Below are 20,580 nucleotides of genomic sequence, written 5' to 3' on the forward strand. Positions count from 1 at the left end.
CTCGACCTAAAAAAACAACTCCTAAGAAATATGGACAAGGGCAAATGCGCCATACTCCTACTCCTCGACCTATCGGCCGCGTTCGATCTGGTCGACCATCAAATCCTAGAGACCCACCTCACCAACACGGCACATTTCTCCAGTGAGGCCACCACATGGATCTCATCTTTCCTGGAGGGCAGAGCCATGAAGGTACTCTCAGATCAAGCCTCAACCACCCCTTCCCAACTGCGGATTACCACAAGGTTCCTGCACCTCCCCCACACTATACAACCTATTTACTCCTCCCCTCTTTAACGACTTAGAACAATTTGGCATAACCTTCACCAATTATGCTGACAACACACACATTCTTCTCCCGTTATCCGGGGATTATGAGCAAGACCTCAAAACCCTACAAAGCACATATGCTATCATCCAGGCCTGGATGGCAGCTAATGGCCTTTGTCTCAATGGAGACAAGACTGGGATCCTTATAGTGGGCCCTAAAGAAACTCTTAACAAACTAGACAGTAAATATAGTAATTTAAAAATTAAAAGCTGTTATCCCAGTGTCATGATGCCTACCCCCGGAGTACCTGGCCAGGCCCAGCACCCCCGGGAGCAGGCATCACGCCCCCGGGTAAAAGCCCAGCGGCCCTTTATAGGGGCTCTTTGGACTCTGTCCTGGCGCCGTTGGCGCCAGGCTCATGTTGGACATCAGACCTGGCGCCAGGCTCATAAGGGGAAGTGTTTGGTGCACTTACCTGAAGCAGACCATGCTGCACACTCACCTGATGCAGACCATGCTGCACGAAGAACCAAGCCAAATGAGGCTTAGGAGGGACTATTTTTCTGAAGGAACTATTTTGTTACTTGGGTGGGGCTGTGGAAGAATACTCACCTGGAACTTCTTCCAAGGCTATTTAAGCCATGCCCGGACAGCCACACGTGCTTCGCGTTTTTCTGCATCCCAGCAGCTGAACGCTCACCGTGTCGGCTCCTGCACCTGGACTCCAGCCACGCCCGCCTCGAACCTGGAACACCTGTAAGGAAAGAAGAGAAGAGAAAAGTGAAAACCAAGAACTTATTCAACCTTCTTACCTGCATTCGGAATCTTCACGCCAGCATTCCTGAAGGAAGACTTCCATTTAAAAGCACCTCGTTGCCCGCTGCAGCGCCGCGCTTCACTCACCTGTTCCCGAGACGCCGCCCGGCACCATCGCGTCTCTCCGCACCAGTCGCCACATCTCTGCACCTAGGGGAGAGAAGAAGAGACAAAAGGTGAGCAAGGGAACACAAGAGGAAAGCCGAATTTTCAGCCATATTACTTACCGGCTTTTCTTGGTGAACCATTCCACATCTCGGGTCGGCACCGCATCTTTGGCAGGTACCGCACCCCGGCCCCTATGAGGAAAGGACAAGACACATTACTGGGGAATTATAAAGACATTTAGAGGGGTCGCCCTCATCACTAACTCACCTGATTTTACCACCGGCAATTTAACCCCTCAACGCATCGCCTTGGTTCTGCACCTGAAATAAAGGACAGATCACAGGTTAGGAGAAACCTAAAAGGAGGCTCACACTTGAACTTTTGCATCTTCATACTTACGGTGTATCGCTCAGAAAAGTCAAGTGGTTTTGCCAGCGCCATTCCGAAAACCAGTGAAGTAACTGGACGAACGCGCGCCCCTGCACCAGAAGCAGGATGGAGAGTTCATCCTTCCAAACCATAAGGTGAGCTTAAACCGGGGGGGTTTTTGGAGGACGTCTGAGGAGAACGAAAGGGGGCAGCAAGCACACTATTCAACAGACAGTTAATCCCCTTTCTCATCTGCAGAAGGATATTCCTAGGGGCCAGACAAGCAAGATTTGGGGGTCCTGTTCAATCGGTGGTCCGAATTCTGCGCATCACGCTTGAAGAGGCCACAGCAACCCAGACCAGCGCCTCTGTGGGAGCCAAGTGAGAGTTATACCCAGTCTCTGCAGCAGTAAAAACCTTGGGATTCTACTTACTCAACTCTGTCCATGGATAGACATGTCCGCTACATCTCCGCCTCAGCCGCACTGACAACCAAAATTATCAATGCAGTAAAACCTCACCTGTCCACCAAAACCTGCCTCAACATCGCCAGGGCTACCATAGGTGCCAAACTGGATTATTGTAACGTTCTCCTCCTAGGCACCTCTGCCAGAAACACAAAAAGACTGCAAACGACCCAAAACAACGCAGTGAGAGCTGCACTCAGCATACCCAGGAGGGAGCACATCTCCCTAGCTAGACAGAATGCCCACTGGCTCCCTGTCAAAGAGCGCATCCAGTTCAAGACCCTCACTATTACACATAGATGCATATCCCAGTCAGCCCCCAGCTATCTGTCTGAACGAATACTAAAAGTCCAGACACTCAGACCCAAAAGGGATCCGTACACTAACCAAACGCTCTGTCCCAAACTTCAACAGAGTCAGAGCTGGTGGCTCAAGTTTCGAAGTTCTAGCTCCTAAATCTTGGAACTCGCTTCCACCTAAACTGAGAGCGGAAACATCCATCACGTCCTTCAGAAAGGCACTGAAAACCATCCTATTCAAGTAAATCTGTACTAAAAAATGCTCATGGTAAACCTGACTGCTATGACTAACAACTATACCTATGCTTTTTGTTCCCATGTAACCCTGGAACATTAGCAATGACTGTAACCAAGCACCCACTGTTTTTCTATGCCAAGTAAGCTCGCTTGTAACAGCGCCACGATGCCCCAGGGCAGCTGTGCGCTTTATACATGCAAATAAATAAATGTCAATTTTGTGCCTATTTGCGTAGTTCAATAATTTCCTTGCCTTGATCGGGTGTGCCAAGACCCTTAATGTTCCACGTGAGTAATCTGACCCCCTGTGATTTTGCTGTTGCAGTCATTGGTATTGTGTTATCACTGTTTCTCTGTGTCTTTCAGAAGTTCTGGTGTCTCGTGATCCTTGCACTTGTTTTATTTTTTGTTCCCCCCTTTCCCTAACTGGGCAACGTGCCCTTATTCCCCCCCCCCCCCTCCCTCACTATCCCCACAACTGAACAATGTGTCCCCATTGGTAAAGTTCAACATTTGAAAAGGGTGGGCGGCTCTGTTGGGTTGCCGCTCCGTTATCTAACTTTATTGCCCCGAGGGCCCCAGCGCTGTTTCTTCACAGATCGGGGTAGTTGCGCAGTTTTCAGTGTTGTCTCTCCGTCACGCCTTTCATTTGGCCGTCGATTCTTTGTCTCGCGGGGATAGTGGAATGTTGTGTTTTATATAGGTCATAGCCTCTTCTGGGGACTCAAAGAAATGCTGCGTCCTGGCGTGCTGTATGCAGAGTTTCGCGGGAAACATTGCGTATGGCACTGCTTTTTGCCTAAGTGCTTTTTTCACCTGGTCAGAGGTACGGGGCACAGATTGCACCCCACTGGAAAAATCAGGATATACATGAATTCTGGGTGAATCGTACAACAAGGTCCCTTTTTCCCTTGACAGGCGAAGCATTTGGTCTCTGTCCCGGTAGTTTAACAAGCAGGCAAATACCGTATGTGGTGGTGCCCCTGGCTTTGGGGGAGGTGCTGACGTTCTGTGGGCCCTCTCGATTAGAAATTGCTGGGAGAACTGTGCCTCCGGTAGGGCTGTACGTATAACTTCCTCCAGGAGCACGTCCATAGGAACATTGATGGATTTCTCCCCCAGGCCCACCACGCGGATGTTATTTCGGCGAGATCGTGATTCTAAGTCCTCTCACACATTTTGTACCTGTCGTAGGCTCTTCTTGATGTCTCCTCTCTCTGCCATGTTTAATTGTGGCGTCTTCCACCTCGCCTATCCTATTTTTGGCTTCGGTAAACCGGGTGTGTTTGTAGCATGTCTGCTCTGATAGAGGCTATGGTGTTGCCAATATAATCTAATTTGGTGTCTTCCATTTATGGATCTGATGTGCTTCTGGTGGCTTGTGTTGCGGGGGGCGAGGGGGTAGCCTGCTCTTTGAGGGTCTGTCCCATCTGCCTCTGTGGTTGGACTGGTAAATGCATCCATGGGCTCTTTTTTGTTGGTCCTGTTGCCTCTGGGCATATTTGGGTGCACAATATTCAGTTGGTTGAGCCGCTTTATTGTTGAGACCCAGCTGTGGAACTGGTGGTGTTGACCGTGGCTCCGGAGGGGGTACCGGCGTGTTTACTTTAGCAGTCTTTGAGCCCATAAAGGTACTGGCTATCCCCCATCTACCTCAGCCGAGAGTTTTTTCTGGTGTTTACCATGGCTTGGGGGTCTGTTGCCACTGGGTTAGCAGTGGGTATTGACTTGGGCCCCCTGGGTCTAACTGTGTCTCGATGCGTTCGGGGCCGGGATGTTCAGCCGGATAGAAGTGTCAGGGCTATGCCGTGGGGGCCTCCCTCAACCCAGGCGTACCAGCCGCTCGCTCACAGCGCACACGTTGGTCTCCAGGGAGGGAGGTACTCTTTGTGCAGCCCGGATTGAGGCTGCGTAATGGGCAAGCATTCACTGAAGCTCCCTGCGGCCCCACACTTTGCTGTCAGGGTGGGCAGGCTGACGTACTTTGGGTTGCAGGTGATCTTCCTTCAGGGGTGATGGGGGCTCCCTCAACCCAGGCGTGCCAGTTGCTCACAGCGCACACAGTCGCCGGGGAGGGTGGTCCTCTTTATGTGGCCCGGATTGGGTCTTCGTTCACTGCAGCTCCTCGTGGCGCCTCACTTTGCCGTCTCAGCGGCGCTAGCACCCCAGAGGTGTCACTCAATGGCTCCTCGCGTTCCGAAGTCTGGCACGGAGCTTTCGTTGCCCCGCAGGGGATCTCGTGTGGCTGCGAGCCGGGTCCTCCACACTGGAGGGGGAGGGTAATCGTGGTCCGTATCCACGCCAGCCGTTGGCCTGTGTGTCTCAGGCCTGTCAATTCAGCGAGTCGTTGGCAGGTCCACACACACTCTAATGGTTCTGGAGTATGAATTCAAGCTTTTTTTTGCTTCTATTCCACCCCGATCTGCAGGATTTTGCAGCTTAACGCTCGCACAGCCATCTTGATCGGTGTCCAACAGCGCCCCCCCTTTCTCATTTTAAATGGGACATGTATGCTACAAGGACAAACTTGCATTTGATGGCTGATGGCTGGTGGCAGTGAACCTTTTTATTAATTTGGTGCACCTTTATCGCTTAGGCTGTTTGTACAGCCCCGGTAAAGACACCCATGGGTGCTCATTTTGCTAAAATGGCCCCTGTCTTTTTTCGCCATTTTAGTGTTGCTTCTCCTTCCTTGTTCCTTCCCCTGACATCCAGGGTGGGAAATTCCTTTGTGATTTTTATCTTCAGCGGGAGTCCTGCGGACACCCCACCCAGGCTTCAGAGTCAGTGAAGGCAGGAAGCGCGGGAGGAGTCCAAAACTCTGCAGTCCTTGGTCTTCCAGCCAGAGTGTGAATCCAGTTCAAACTGGGAGGCTGGCTGTCCTTAAAGGATTGCCAACCCCCGAAGTTTGAAAGTTGCAAGGCTGTTTGATTAGCTGGTTTCCTGCATAAGTCTGATCATCGAAGCTGAAGAGGTAGTCGACCACTGCAACCAAAACTGAAGAGGAAGATTAAGAATTTGCGGCTGAGACGATTTCCAGCGCCCGGAGAGCCTGCTGTGTAACTGGAGCCTGCTGTTAATCTTCCTTCCCATTCCCCTGGGGACTCCGAAAACGACGACCACGACCCAGTGCCTGGGGAGACCAATAGACTCAAGACCTGCATTTTGAGCCATCCCACATCGTGCTGCAATACCCTGGGACCTCGAACCATTGTGCAGGGCATAGTATCTTATTGAAACTGTGGGCATTCTGCTGGACCTCCAGAGACGTGAATAAGAGTCCGAAAAGTCCCCTCACCAAAGTGCTGAACCTTGCAAACGATGAGAATCCAACCAGCAATATTCTATTTTCTGTGCTCCTGAAAAAGGTGCTAAAACTAAAGCCGCACCCAGCCGCAAGGGAAACCTTGCCTAGAGCCTTACCCATGCTCCTTGCTGCAAAAGTCCTTCCAGTGTCCTCTCTTCTGTTTTCTTGATGAAGGAACTCCACTACTGGGTTTTTGGCTGCAGATCCCGAAGTAGTCCTGTTGCAAAATCTTTAAGTATTACTGTGCTGGCTTGGGTATTTACTTTAAGTCTCTTCCTATTTCCTGTGCAGTTTTGGGGTGTTTTCTGTGATTGGGAGTCCTCTCGTCCAGTGCACCCAGACTCACTGCTGGAATCTTTCTAGGGTGTCTTCTCTGAAGTCCCTGGACCCTCAACTAATTCTAAAGTAAAATACTTGGTTGAACAGTCTTCCTTTGGAACTCTGAACTTTTCCTGCAACTGATTCTCATCTCACTGTGCCTACTAGAGTCCCTCTTCTGCCTCTGAGTGAACCCATGCACTAGAATTGGGAAGGCTGGGTACTTTAAGGGATCTGCCCTGAAAAATAAAACAAGTGTTGAATAGTTTACTTGCATGTAAATTAGTCAGTTTGGAACTTTAAACTGAGTGAATCGTTACAAAGTTATTACTTAGAGATGTTTTGCCATTCTGATATGTATAGGATTTATGTACCTTGAATAAGCTGTGTGCCTTCTTAAATACTGTCTTACTTTCCTTAAACTGTTTCTCCATTCTAACAAAGTAGATAAAGGGTGTATTTACTCACCTGTGAATTGGGTTCCCCCACTTCGCAAAAGTAATGTTGGTTTCATTTGATTATTCTTGTTAGGATAAATGTACGAGTGTCCCCAATTGGGTCTTGCTTCCCCTGACTTGCTGTTAGCCTATCCAGAATAAGTCTGCCTAGGTCATACTTCCCTTTTAGGTTGCTGGTAGCTCATGACAGAAGTACATATGTTTTACTTAACTTAAGCATAACTGTTGTCCTAAACTAATTGCTTACTTTAGTCTTTTAGTTGAAAAGCAACTGTAATTGAATATTACACTCCATGGCCCAACTCCCCTAGAATAACTGTTCTCCTGAATCCGAGTTAAACGTGTTTTACTGTTCCTAGAATAAGTGTTCCACTATTCAGAAAAGTATATTGTCCAGTTAAATTACGAAGTGATTTCTTGCTCAGCGTCATGGTACAACTGATGGGGGGTGTACTACCTTGATATTACTGAAAGTAATCTCAAAGTAACTATTGGTTTTGACTTCCCTAGAACTACTGTTAGGTGTTCCAAATTAGATAGTATGTTTTGGTCTGTGCACCTTCAAACTGTGTTTTTCTATAATGGGTTTATATGATCCTTGATATGAGATGGTACTGATTTCCCCAAAATGTAACTGGGCCTTCTTGTATTTAAATAAACCATTTATTTTTTACAATACATAGTGTTTCAGTGTGTGTTTGGAACATAAGTATATTACAATTTCCTTGCATTGATTCTACAGCCCTCTACCTCCTAAGATGAGCCTGGCTGCTATGTTTTTGCTACCCTACACTCTGGTGGGTACAGCCCTGAACTAAGAGTGGAGTCTTGTACTGCCTCAGTTGAATGGTTTTACTAAGACCTTAGTTGGAATCAGAAAAAACGGTCCTAACACGCTGATTGGATTCTTGTTGTTTGTAAGGTCCAGCACTCAGGTGAGGGGAATTTTCAGGCTAGGTTCACATCTCAGGAGGTCAAGCAGGATGACACCAAAGTTTCATCTCAATTTGGAAGACCTTGCATGGCACAATGTCTCGAGGTCGCAGGGTTTTAGGGTATTGCAGCCCGCAAGGTCGCAGCATGACGTGGAATGGCTCAAACTGCACGTCTTTTAGTCTAATGGATTTCACCAGGCTCTGGGTCGTCGTTTTAGGAGTGCCCAGGTCGCTTGGAAGGAAGGGTAACCGCATGCTCCGGTTGCACAGCATGCTCTCCGGTCGCTGGAAATCGGTCTTAGCCGTGTTTTCTTCATCTTGGATTCAGGTCCAGTGGTGGACTTCTCAGAAGCTTACAGGTCCGGAGGATTTATCGGGAACTACAGCACAACTTCTGAATTCTCTCCCTGCATTTTACAGCAAGGGGTAGTCTGGCTGTCCAATCAGGACAGCCAGCCCCCCACTGGAAGTGTGTTCCTTTCAGACAAGGTGAAAGACAAAGGGGTGTAGAGTTTTGGACTCCTCCCTCACTTCCTGCATTTCCAGACACGCTGGAGCCTGGGTAGGGGATTGCAGGATTCCCGCCGAAGACAAAAGTCACTGATGTCGTTCCCACCTAGAATGGCAGGGGAAGACCTCAAACAGCAAGCACACAAGTAATGGCGAAAAAAGGAGACCACCATTTCAGCAAACCAGTGGCCCTTCTGTGCATTACAGAGGTTGAATTAGTATTTCACTTTTAAAGTTAGTTGGGGTCTAGGGACTTTAGAGAAGACAGCCTAGAGCAGAGGTCTTAAAAAAGTGGGGCTCCCCGCCCCCTGGAAGCACAGCCACATCCCAGGGGGGGGGGCGCAAAATCAGCATGAAACATTTTTTATTCAACTATTGGAGGAAATGGACAGGGGCAGCTCACATGGTCAGACTGGACCATAAAACTGTCTCGGGCACCAATAAAGTGGCCAGCAGTTGCAATTGGATATTCATTCCTTTAGTCACATACTGTTTGAATAGTACCCACTGGGGTGTTTTTGGTTAAAATGTAAGCAAATTGTGATATTTAAAGAATATTTATTCAGCAACCATGCTCAAAACGACTAGCTGCATAGTGAAGTAACTCATCAAACTGGCCTAAAGTGGCCCATTTTGATTGGCCTACACTAGCTTTTTGCATTTTTGGTATGGGCATTGCCCTATAGGCCAGTCCGAGCCTGGCAGCTCATCTAAAATGGGCGAGGGGGCATCCGCCCATTGGCCCCCTCACCCATTATGGAGGAGCCGAAGAGCCAGCTCAGTCAAACACTGAGCACTCCCTCAGCTGCTTTTTCCAGCTGAGGGAGTGCTCCTGGGCTGGCTGAACTGTCACAGGGAAACACTGTTTCCCTGCGGCAGTTTAGTTCCCCAGCCGCACATGCTCACTGAGCCATGCACAGCTGGAGGCATTTTGCTTCGCCAGCCTTGCATAGCTCATTTGAAATGCTGGCTGGGGCACTGCATGTCTATGTGCGAAGGGGAACTCCTGCGCCTCCTCACACAGACTGACAGAGCAACCTGGAGCATTTCTGCACCCACATGCAGGCACCTGCAGAAGGTAAGTCTGTAAATGTTTTATTTAAATGTGTATGGATGCGTCTATGCTTGTGTTATGAGTGTCAGTTGAACTAATTTTGGCGATTGGGGGTAGATGACGGAAGGAGGGTTGTACCATCACCCTACACACCTGCCAAAATCAGCTCTCATAAGGTGCTGTGGAGCACAGGGGACAGGGATGGTATTTGTTTTACTGGTTATCTATCATAAATGTACACCATGCTTTACCCCTTGGCCCCCAAGTGCCATGCAAACTGTTTGGCTTTTTAGCCATTTTTTTTTTTAAGTATGCTCTAAAATGGACCATTGTAACCCATTTTTTCGAATGGATTGTGTCCTCAAACATATTCCATATCTTTGACATGTAATGTCCACAACTGTGCACTTCGGAAACTTTTTCGGCAGAGGGCGTCCTCCGTCAATGACGTTGGGTTGATGTCCCTTGAAGACCTCCGTTGAGGGCGACGTCACCGGATGTTATGAGACGCACGGCGCCGGTAGCCTCGGTTCTGTTTTCTCCACAAACGTGTTTGCGTTGAGAACTCGGCGCGCTTCATGTGTTTCAATGTAGAGATGTCTTCGACTCCTCCGACTCCGCGGTCTGGCTACAAGACTTGCTGGGACTGCAAGTCTAAAATGTCGATCACCGACCCGCATCACATTTGTTTGTGGTGGTTGGGCGAGAGTCACGACACCAACGACTGTTCTAAATGCCAGCTGCTGTCTGCCAAGGCCTTGCAGGAGCGTAAGGGGAAGCTTCAGGTACGTAAGGGTTCTAAGCCCAGTAAGTCCTGGAAATCTAAATCCAAAGGGGTGTACACCGACGACTTGAGGAGCGACTGTGTCGGGTGGAGGCCTGCGGGTTCTGTCCCAGAGTGGGTTCCGACATTCTTCTTCCTCGTCGCGGCATTCTCTGAAGCGCCATCATTGGTCGCTTCCCCGTCCTCGGAGCAGGATGGAGCCACGAGGAAAGTGGCAAGCCAGACTCCGGAGGAATGAGCTGCCTCTAAGGAGCCGATGTTGGTTATTCAATCGCAGGGGACAGTTCCGGTTGCGCCTTCTGATGAAGCCGGCATGGAACGGTCTCGTACCGCAGCTCACACACCTTCAGGCTCATGTCCGCGACTCACATACGGAACTGCTGAGGTCCCGTTCGGATAGTTGCAAGAGACGTGCTTCCAGGTCTCGGTCCTCGTCCCCAGCAAGACCGCTGGAACTTCCGAAGGGCTCAAAGCCTGCGTCAACGCCTTCTGGGATTTTTGCCCGAAATTTACCATTGGAGTGCCCTGATCTGGTGGATCCTCCAAGGAAGGCTACTGCTAAGTCTGTGAAGCCAGTGGGGGACTCCAGGCCTTCTTCTGTCCCCAGGCCAGGTTTTCACCTCCCTCTGGATGACATATATATGAGGAGGAAGAAAGGTCTGATTTTGAGGACCCTATTGAGCAGGATATGGTTCATGTCTTTTCTGGAGAAAGTCAATTGGAGGAGTTAAGGCAAACTCTCCATGATGCCAGTGGGTTGGACACTTCTCCGGAAATGGAATTTGGCAGGCCTGGGGCTCATGCGTCGTCGTCATACAAGCGGCTCAGGGCTAGGGTCATAGAGTATCTGGGCTGGTCCAGTCCTCCTCCTAAAGATTTTGTACAAGATGATCTTAATGACATCTTGGACCAAGGTCCGTCCTCTGACCCGGTGTTACCTTTTCAACTCGTTTTACAGAAAAGGGTGGCGGCTGCTTGGCATTCACCGGAATCTTTCGATTGTTAATACATCTTTGACAAAAAAGTACTGCCCTTCCATTAGCAACCACAACTATTTGTCCACTCACCCCACTCCTGAGAGTTTGATGGTTGAGGTGGCTACGGCCCCTCTAGGCAGGCGGCATACCCTACCATCTTTCATGATGGGGACGACAAACTCTTCGGTTGGGCTTGCAAGGTATTTTCTGCTGGGAGTATGGCATTGAAATCGGCCAACTCCACTTGTGCCTTAGCAAGGTTTCCACACACTCTGTGGAACTGTTTAGCGGCTGAGCATATGCCCAAGGGGGAAGAAAGGGATGGGTTCCTTGCTCTTGTGCAAGCTGGCAAGGATGCCATGTGCGATTCCCTTCAGTCGGGTTTGGATACGGCCGACCTTGTTAGCCGGTCCATGGCTGTGAGCACAGTTATACACAGATTGGCGTGGTTGCGGAAGTCGGGTTTTGCCCTGGATGTGCAAGCCCGTCTTTTGAACATGCCCTTTGATGGCACACATTTGTTTGGCAACAAGGATGACTAGGGCCCTGAGAGGTTGCAGACTTCAAAAGCTGGGGCAAAATCTTTAAGCGCAGCAGTGCGTCAACCTCTGCCTTTTCGTGCTAGGGGACAGCAGTGGAATGGAGGTTCTTTTCATTACTACTCCTCCTTTTGTAGAAAAAGGGGGGCCGTCAGTCAAAGGGGGTCCGCGAAAAATTACCCGTCGTGGTTGGGGAAATGGAGGTGCCAAAGCCGCTCAGGCGGCTGCCTCTTTGCCTTCAGGCACTGCCGCAGCTGCTCAAAAAGTCATGAGGCCATGTCCCATGGTTCGCCGGTTGGGGGCAGGCTGTCTCGGCATCTAGAAGAGTGGCGACCCATTACTTTGGATGCGTGGGTTCTGGATACAATAGTCCACGGCTACTGCCTTCCCTTCCTAAAGCAGCCTCACGACAATCCACCGGGGAAACTCTTTGAAGCTGCCAGAACCGCTCCTTGTGCAGGAAATTTTGACCCTGCTGGAGAAAGGCGCTATAGAACTGGTGCCTGTAGCGGAGAGGAACAAGGGTTGGTATTCCCTTTATTTTTTTATCCCAAAGAAAGACGGGGAATTCATACCCATCCTGGACTTGTGTTGGTTACTTCTCAGGAAGGACAAGTTCAAGATGGTTACTCTTTCTCAAGTCCTCCAGGCCCTTCAACTTCCGGATTGGTTGGTGTCTCTGGACCTACAAGATACTTACTATCATGTGCAGATTCTTCCCAAGCACAGAGTACCTGAGGTTTGCGGCTGGTGACTCGCACTTTCTGTTTCGGGTCCTGCCATTCAGATTGACCTCTGCCCTCAGGCCATTCACCAAGCTAATGGTGGTGGTGGCAGCCTATCTGAGGTGAGGGGGATTCACGTCTACCCCTACCTGGACTGGCTGTTCCATGCACGCTCTCCTGAGCAAGCATTGGCTCACCTGCCGCTCCCTCCACAGGCTGGGCTTCTCCCTCAATTTCAAGAAGTCGCATCTGACACCTTCCCTACAGCTCCAGTACATAGGGGCTGTGTTGGACACTTCCTTGGGGGTTGGGGAAGGGGAGGTGGGGGGGGGGGGGGTGTTCTCCTCCAAAGTTGAGGGCTCATCACATTGTGCAACTGGTGGACAAGTTCCAACATGCCCAAAGTCTCCCGGCTTTTGAATTCTTTAGGTTGCTCAGCCTCATGGCATACATGCCAACGACTTGACTGCCAGCAGTCGTTGGTCTACGTCAGAGTCCAAACTCCACATCAATCAGTTAAAGGTGAGGGCCATAAGGCTAGCCCTGAACGCTTTTCTGCCGTCTGTGCGGGGGAAGAGTGTCCTGATCAAGACAGACTACACCGTGGCCATGCATTGCCTCAACAAAAAAGGGTGGGTAGGGTCACTCCCGTTGTGCAGAGAGGCAATGCAGCACTGGTTCTGGGCCATCCAGCAGGGAATTTCAATCTCGGCAGTTCATCTGGCTGGAGACGAAAATGCGGCGGACGCTTTGAGCAGGCAGAGCACGGTCTCTCACGAGTGGGAGTTGGCTCAGGAAGTCCTTCAGGAGATCTTCGCCCTTTGGGGAACCCCACAACTGGATCTCTTTGCCACCAGTGCCAACCGGAAGTGCGAGAGATCCTGCTCAAGGGAATTTCCTCCAAGAGGAGCCTTATGAGATGCGTTTGTGGTGGATTGGTCATACCCACTGCTGAATGCGTTTCCTCCAGTCCCCGTCACCCCCACATGATCCTCATTGCTCCATTGGGCCAGGAGAGCGTGGAACCTGGACCTTCTCAAAATGTCCATCTGCCCTGCATGCCGTCTTCCCTACCGAGAGGATCTGCTCTCATGAGAGGGGGGGGGGGGGTCAGGTTCTCCATGCAGAGGTCAAGACTCTCAACCTTCACGCTTGCTATCTGAAAGGTTGAGATATAAGGATTGGGACCTCGCGGAGGATGTGATGGAGGTGTTGCTTTCGGCCATAAGGCCAGCAACAAAACGCCTGTACCGTTGCCGTAAGTTTTGTGACTGGTGCAGATGACAAAATGTTGATCCTTTTCAGTGTTCCATTCCTATGGTTTTGTCTTTCTTGCTTTCTTTGGCCCACAGGGGCCTTCGTGTAGGTACCATTAAAGGTTACCTGGCTGCGCTGTCTATATTTAAGCAATCGTCTGACGAATGCTCTTACTTTAAGATTCCTTTGATTTCTCAAATGTATTCCCACCGTCCCCTTTCCAGGTGCCAGTTTGGGATTTGAACTTGGTTTTGAAATTTCTCATGGGTGTTCCGTTTCAACCTTTGCACCCCTGTCCTTTGAGATTTTTGTCCTTCAAGACAGTGTTATTGGTTGTGTTAAGTTCCGCTCGCAGAGTGAGTGAATTGCAGGCACTTTCATCTAAGCCGCCCTTTACTGTGTTCCACAAGGACAGGGTTGTACTATGGGTACGTCCTTCCTTTCTACCTAAGCTAGTGTCTGAATTTCATTTGAGTCAGAAAGTGGTTCTTCCTTCTTTCTATCCTCCTCATCCTGGTAAGGAAGAGGAGCGACTCCATAGGTTGGATCCTAGGAGAGCTCTGAGCTTTTATATTTCTAGGATGTCCAGGGTTAGAGTGGGCGGTAAACTCTTTGTGGGATATGCTGGACACGGTTTGGGCCAGGCTGTTGCCAAACAGACCTTGTCCAGGTGGATTATCCTCACCATTACTGAGAGTTACCGATTGGCGGGTAAGCACCCTCCTGAAGGGTTGCGAGCTCATGCCACTAGGGCTGTGGCTACTTCCACTGCCCTCCAACGGGGAGTTCCTGTTAGGAATATTTGTGAAGCAGCCACATGGGCTTCCAGCCACACTTTTGTTAAACATTACTCCCTGGATACGATCCATGGTAAAGATATGGTCTTTGGTAAGGCAGTTCTTTATTCCGCCATCTGATTGGGTACTCTACAAATGTTTCCCTCCTCCATCTTTATAGTACTGCTTTGAGAGTCTGTCAAAGATGTGGAATACATTCGAGGATACAATTCATTCGAAGAAAAAGTTACTTACCAACTGGTAACATTCTTTCAACTGGATGTTCCTCCAATGTATTCCACATCGTCCTCCCGACCTGCCCCTCTGGGGAATTTCCTATGCGATTGCAGCTTACGTTTCCGCAAGGCTATGTGCAGTCCAGCAGGCATTGGATTGGTGCCACACGTTCTGGGGGAAAAAACATAAACTGAGGCTACGGGCGCTGTGCATCCTATTAACATCCGGTGACGTCGACCTTGACAGAGGCCTTCGCAGGACATCGACCCAAAGTCATCGACACATGACGCCCTATGCCGAAAAAGTTTCCGAAGTGCACAGCTGTGGACATTACATGTCAAAGATGTGGAATACGTTGGAGGAACATCCAGTCGAAAGAACGTTACCAGTCGGTATGTAACTTGTTCTTCTCCTCCTCTGCCTTCTCCCTCTCCAAGCCCTCATTTACATTTTTCCATGCACTTACTCTATCAGAATTGTCCCTGGACCTAGTATGATAGCAACAAATGTTTGTCTCCTCTCCCCCCTCGCTTTACTTGTCCCCCCCAGACCCACCACCCTCCCGACCCCCAATCGAGCACTATCTGAAATTTCGTCAAGCCTAGTACGATAGTCACTTGTTTTGTTCCTCTCCCTCCTTTTTCCTCCCTCACTTCTTGTTAATCTCCGGCTCTACCAGAAATGTCGTCAGGCCGAGTACAATAGTTAATTTCACAATCCTGGTTTTGCATGGCCTGTAAGAATGTGTACTTTTCCTGTTCCCTCCCTTGCCGTGAGGCGCTTTGAAACACATTGTGTATAGGTGCTATATACACAAACTATCATTAAATAAATTCACATTGGTTCAGGCTCTCTCGCTGCGCTCAGTCGCTATGGCATTTTTGTGGGAAATATTTATGCCCCTCCACTTCAAGAATTCACCAGCTCTCACTGGTCCTCTGACTGTGTTGGGAGCAGGGTGGGGAGATCCCAGGGGACTGGGTTAGGAGTGGAATGTGGGAGCCCAGCGACTGTGATGGGAGCAGGTAGAGGAGACAGCGCGCAGTAGTTCATAGCCATTTGTACACACTACCCATTCGGTAGTTTTGGGGGGGCCTGGCCTGCCCACATTTTGCTCATGGTGTCTCAGGCCAAGAAAGCTTGAAGTCCACTTGCCTAGAGGGATTCCAGCATTGGGGCTGGGCGAACTGGATGAGGACTCCCAATCACGTGAATCGCCCCAAAGCTTTGCAGGCTTCACAAAAGGCATAAGGTGAGTAATGCCCCAGCCAACACAATACCTCAGCACATAATTAGTTTTGAGAACGTCTTTAGAATCTGCAGCCAATAAACCGGTCGATTAATTCCTTGTCATGTAGATTGAAGACTGGACACTGGAAAGGAATTTGGAGCAGGGTACAACAGGGAAGGCTCCAGGCAAGGGTTTCTTCATGGCTGGATGTGGCTCTGTGGTTTTGGCGCCCTTTTCAGCAGCCAGGTGAACGAATATCGCTGGTTGTGGCGTTCCTTCCTAGGGATGGGAGACGGAACCTTTTTCACCAGAAAAATCTTCTTCCCCTTTAAATTTAGAGTCGAGTGGGTGTGCGGCCCTGGGAGCATGCACTACCCTGACTGCGGCCTCAACTCAGCCCCCAGGGTATTCACCAGTCTGATGAATGCGGTGGCGGCTCTCCTCGGGGACTAGGGCCACCACATCTACCCATACCTCAAAGACCTCTCCGGATGCGGTTATTCACACCACCTCCGCACTTATGAGTACACTCCGCGACTTGGGGTTTACTATCAATCTCAAGAAGTCTCTGCTGCAACCCACGCAGAAACTAACCTTCCTGGGCCTCATTTGGGGCACATTCTCTGAGAGGGTGTTTCCCTCAGAGGACAAGATCACTGCCATCAAGAGCCACTACTCGCTTCCTCTCCAGGACTGTGACTTTGGCCTGGCGGTACCAACACCTACTGGGCATTATGGTGGCAGTCCTTCTGGCCGTCCCCCACACAAGACTCAAGATGAGGCTACAGCTGCACTTCGCAGCTTCCTCGAATCAGGAGAGGGGCACACAATCGGAGCCTGTGGACATTACCATGTCTCTCCACCCAGACCTCCTCTGGTGGTCCACAGACTTCAACCTATGGCGGGGCAAGCCCTTCCGGCAGCCTCTCTCTCAGGTCACTGTCACAACTGACTCTTCCCGTGAGAGTTGGGGAGTCACTCTGGACAACCACAGCGTCAATGGAGTCTGGACCCAGCTGGAACAGGAGTCCCACATCAAATGGCTACAATTGAAGGCCATATGGCTGGCCCTCAAAGCATTCCTACCTCACATAGAGGGCAAGACAGTACTTATCCTGATGGACAACTCCACCAGCATGTACTATGTGAACAAGCAGGGTGGTACCAGATCCCTCCACTTCGATCAGCATGTGGGAGTGGGCCCTGGAAAACATCTACCTCCCGGGGGAAGCCAACCTGGAGGCTGACAGACTTGGCAGGCTGGGGGCAGACAATTACGAGTGGCAATTCAACGACCTGGTTCTAGAGGAAGTGGATCTGTTTGCCTCCCACGTCAACAAGAAATGCCAGCAGTTCCCCTCCTGGCAGTGGCCGGGCCCCGGCTCCCTGGGTGATGCCTTCCAGCTACAGTGGAACTGCATGAGGGCTTGCGGCTTCCCGCCCACCCCCCTGGGTGGTCTTCAGGATAAAGCAATCGTGTCACCTCAGCATCGTTTTGATAGCTCCCTGGTGGCCGGCGAGACCATGGTTCTCCGAATTGCTCAGCCTATCAGACAGGCCTCCCATTCACCTACCGCTGGGCCCAGCTCTGCTACCGACACAGCAGGGGGCAGGGTCCTGCTCCTCACAAGCTAGCTCTCGCCACGTGGTTCCTGAACAGGTCACTCTGAAACACTTTCACCTATCGCAGGCTAACCTGGATATAGTACAGGGCGCCAGAAGCAAAGCTACCAGGAACCAATACAAGAGCAAATGGTCTAGCTTCTGTCATTGGGCCAGCTCGAAGGATATCGACCCTCTCAGGTGCTCTTTAGATGATGTCCTCTCCTTTTTGGCACACCTCGCACACTCTGGCGTGCATGACAACACATGCCGCACTTACCTGCCAGCCATAAGTGCCTACAGGAATTTAGAGGGTCTATGTTCCTCCTCTAACCCTGTGGTCAAGCGGCACCTGGCGGGCTTCCACAGACTCTACCCACCCATAAAAAGGCCTCACCCAGCCTGGGACCTCGACGTGGTATTGGGCGCTTTGGCCCACAAAACGTTTGAGCCAATGGCGTCCGCGGACATCAAGTGGGTAACCCTAAAGACTGCTCTGCTCATGGGCCTCCCCTCAGCTCAGCTCGCAGGGTCAGTGAGATCCAGGCCCTCATGGACTCAGAGCCCTACACCACTTTTCACAAGGACAAGGTGTTCCTCCGGACGCACCCTGCCTTCCTACCCAAGGTCTCATCCGCCTTCCACCTTAACAAGGAAATTTTTCTACCTACTTTCTTCTGCGATCCCGAGGATGAACCTCAGAGTGTTGCATCGCCTCTATCAGACGCGCTCTGAAGTATTACTTGGACAGGACCAAGGATTTCTGCAAGTCTGCCCTTTTTGTCACTTTTGGAGGTGCAAGGCCAAGGTATCAGGATTCCAAGGCCTTCATCTCTAGGTGGATTGTTGCAGCCATCAAGGAGGCCTATAAGGGGCCGCACAAGCAAGTTCCGGCTAATTTGCATGCTCATTCTATCAGGGCCAAGAGCACGGCTATTGCGTTCCAACGCCATGTTCCATGGCAGGTCATCAGTAGGGAGGCCACTTGACTTTTTGCAAGCACTACTGTCTGGATGTCGCCTCAAGTTCAGACACTGCTTTCGGTCAGGCACTTTTGAGAAACCTGTTTGCTTAAGGTGGGTCTCCTCTCCACCCTAGGGTTACACTCCGTTGTAATCGCCCATACAGTATGGAGAAAAGGGGACGGGACGTAAGAGTAATTAAGTTAGTCACCGTATTGACTAACGTACTTAGTCCATAGTCCCCTTTCCTCCAAACGTCCCACCATACACCTCTCTCCCCCCCCCCCCCCCCCCCCATAATCCTGGTGTCATTAGGCAATGTGTCATATTGTCAGTGGGTACTGAGTGGCACCAGTGGGCGGAGTCAGGCGAGTGCATGCTCCCAGGGCCACGCCCCTAAATTTAAAGGGAAGGATTTTTCTGGTGGAAAAGTTCTGTATCCTGTCCCGCGAGGGATGCCCATACAGTATGGAGGAAAGGGGACTATGGAAGAGTACATTAGTCACTACGGTGAGTAACTATTAATTTCCACCTGAAAGGCCTTCTGCAAATCTGGATGTTGTAAAATGGGTACCGTTGTGAATGCCCCTTTAAGTTTTTGGATATCGTCCTCATCCCATACAAAATGGGAATATTTGCATATCAACATTGTAATGGGAGCTATGATTTTGTGAGATTGCCAATTAATTTTTGATAAAAATTTGCAAATCCTAAAGATTGCACATCTTTGACCCGGTACAATGTCCTTTTGTTGCGGGATGTTTTTTTGTGGGTTTTTTTACCACATTTTTTTTTTAAGAAAATGGGGTGGTCGGGGGCGCAACCACCCCGAAAAATTAGATGGTTTATAAAAAAAAGAAAAATCACGGTAAAAAACCCAGCGAAAAAAACATCCCACGATGAAGTTACATGGAACCCTTTGACGCATTGAGGTGACAGCCATTTAGTGTCATCCATAACCACACCCGCAGGAGTCACGACAAATGCAAGGAATTCCGCTCTAGTTGTGTGAAGCACGCACTTCTCAAGTTTTGCAAACCATTTCTAATCCAGAGGCTGCTGCAAGACTGCCTTGACATGCTGCACGTGTTGCTCCTCTGTCTCATAGTATATAAGAATGTCATTGATGTATACACTGACAAACTGGTCTAAATATTCCCTCAGGGCCTCATGTATGAAATGCTGGAAGTCCGCTGGAGCATTACATTGGCAAAGTGGCATCATCAAATATTCGAATAACCCAAGCATAGTTCAGAATGCGGTCTTCCACTTGTCCCCCTCCTTAACTCTGATCAAGTGGTAAGCTTCCCTCAGGTCCAACTTGGTGTAGATCACAGCTGGCACGGGGGAACCCCCTAGGAAGGCTCTGGTTAAGAGCAAGCACTTTCGGGTGCCTTCTTTTCGCCACCTGGAATATATTTCAGAGGCGGATGAGGATTCTGATGGCCTGGTTCCTAGTCAGGTTCCAGATGAAATTGTCTCGGGCCATAGTCAGTTTGACGATTTGAGGCAGTCACTGCATGATTGCAGTGGACTGGACACCTCTCCGGAGGTGGAGTTTTGTAGGCCTGAGCCTGGCTCTCATGCCGATTCCTTATGGCTAGGGTTTCTAAGTACTTGGGATGGTCTGCTACCCCAGGGGAGTTTGTGCAGGATGATCTCAGACATCCTTGATGTTGGTCCCCCAACTGACCCAGTACTGCCGTTCCATATGGCTTTACAGAGAAGGGTGGCGGCAGGTTGGACTGCTCCGGAGAGTCTCCCGGTGGTGGGTAAGTCCTTGTCGCGAAAATACCGTCCAGCCAGTAGCGACCCCTGCTACTTGACCAGGCACCCCACTCCGGAGAGTTTGGTGGTGCAGGCGGCCACGGCCCCGGCAAAGCAGGCGTCGTACCCTACCATCCCTCCTGATAGCGACAACAAACCTTTTGATGGCTGGGCGAAGAAAGTGTTTTCTTCTGGTGGTATGGTGCTTCAGGCGGCCAACTCCACTTGTGCCTTGTCTCATTTCACACACTCTGTGGAACTGTGTAGCGTTAGCGGCTGAACATATTCCCGAATAGGACGAACGGGATGGTTTCCTTGCTATGGTCCAGGATGGTAAGGATGCCATGTGTGAGTCCGTTCAGTCGGGTTTGGACTTGGCTGAATGCGTCAGCAGGTCCATGGCGGCGAGCACCGTGATACGCAGGTTTGCGTGGTTGCGGAAGTCGGTGTTTGCTCCTGATGTGCAGTCAAGGCTCCTCAACATGCCCTTTGACGGTGAAAACCTTTTTGGCAGCAAGGATGACGTGAGCCTTGAGAGGTTGCAGACCTCAAAAGCTGCAGCGAAGTCGTTGGG

At 50.3% G+C, this 20,580-nt stretch overlaps 1 protein-coding gene across 1 annotated transcript in view; it reads left to right on the top strand.

Annotated features, from left to right (window-relative positions):
• The window catches only part of FAM193B (family with sequence similarity 193 member B), a 734,659-nt gene that overhangs the window by 517,086 nt on the left and 196,993 nt on the right, over window positions 1–20,580 (top strand). The gene's annotated exons all lie outside the window — the stretch shown is intronic.

The sequence above is a fragment of the Ambystoma mexicanum genome, chromosome 3p (assembly GCF_040938575.1).
Source record: "Ambystoma mexicanum isolate Mex_15411 chromosome 3p, UKY_AmexF1_1, whole genome shotgun sequence".
NCBI lineage: Eukaryota > Metazoa > Chordata > Amphibia > Caudata > Ambystomatidae > Ambystoma > Ambystoma mexicanum.